This window comes from Aplysia californica, unplaced genomic scaffold (genome assembly GCF_000002075.1).
Source record: "Aplysia californica isolate F4 #8 unplaced genomic scaffold, AplCal3.0 scaffold00071, whole genome shotgun sequence".
In the NCBI taxonomy this organism is placed as follows: domain Eukaryota; kingdom Metazoa; phylum Mollusca; class Gastropoda; order Aplysiida; family Aplysiidae; genus Aplysia; species Aplysia californica.
Window position 1 is genome coordinate 459,050 of NW_004797341.1, and position 1,176 is coordinate 460,225.

Sequence of the window (1,176 nt, forward strand, 5' to 3'; positions counted from 1 at the left end):
GAGTGCGCTTTTGTGAAGAGGGCGCCACCAAATTTTGAGGACACTTGTTTAATTGGCTCAAAGAGAGAAGTGGCCCATCTTGTCTTGTACTATCTTTGATGTAACCTTGCTCTCCCCCCGAAGTTCCGGGGGAGGGGGGGGGGAGAGAAACAAGTAAATTAGTTTAACTCTTTCTTTCCTTTTTTTACTTTCCAAATTAACTTGCATAGCTGGTGCTTTGGTGGAATTTTTTAAAGCCAAAACAGTAGCAGAAGTATCGCCAACAGTAGCCAAGTGAGCAGGAAGTGCAGTAGCAGAAACAGTAGGTGAAGACTTTGCAAGAGCAGTAGCACCAACAACTGCGGCACAGAACTTGCGGCAAGAAAGGTAACAGCAGCAGCAAAAAGATTATCACCAATAAACTTTAGAATTACTTATTATTCACAGTATACTCACTGTTTTATTGTTGAGGAACTAGAAAACAGTATGACGTCAATGTTTAGTCAATAGAGCAATGTTAAGTAGAAAAAACTGTAACTACAAGTATATCACCATCAACAACAACAACATCACAATGAACAACGACAACAACAGCAACAGCAACAACAACAACTCTAATAACAACGATGACAACAACAGGAACAGCAACCACAACAGCAACAGCAATAACCACAACAACAATAAACACAACAACAACAACCACAAAAACTACAACCATAGCAACAACAGCAATCACAACAGCAACAACAATAACCGCAACAACAATAACCAAACAACAACAACAACTACAACTACGACAACAACAACAACAACAACAACAATAACGACAGCTGCAAGAAATAGAAGACACAGCACGTAAAACATTTTACTGATTTTTCTTGCAATGTTATGCAACAAAACACAAGACGTTTTCGTATCATTTAAACCCATGCACTTACTTTTTGCTCTTGCTACTGTTTAGAGTTGTCTATTCTGCTGTCACCCACATTTTTGTCTCTAATTTTAAGCAATGTTTCTTGGGAATGGCATAGGTCTTTTTCAATACGAACTTCCACTCATGGCTTTCGATACTGTAAAACTCCTTCACCATTACGCGCAAGATCCTTTTATTGCTTTTGATATACTATTATTGTGTCACAGGCACACACACACACACACACACACACACACACACACACACACACACACACAAACACA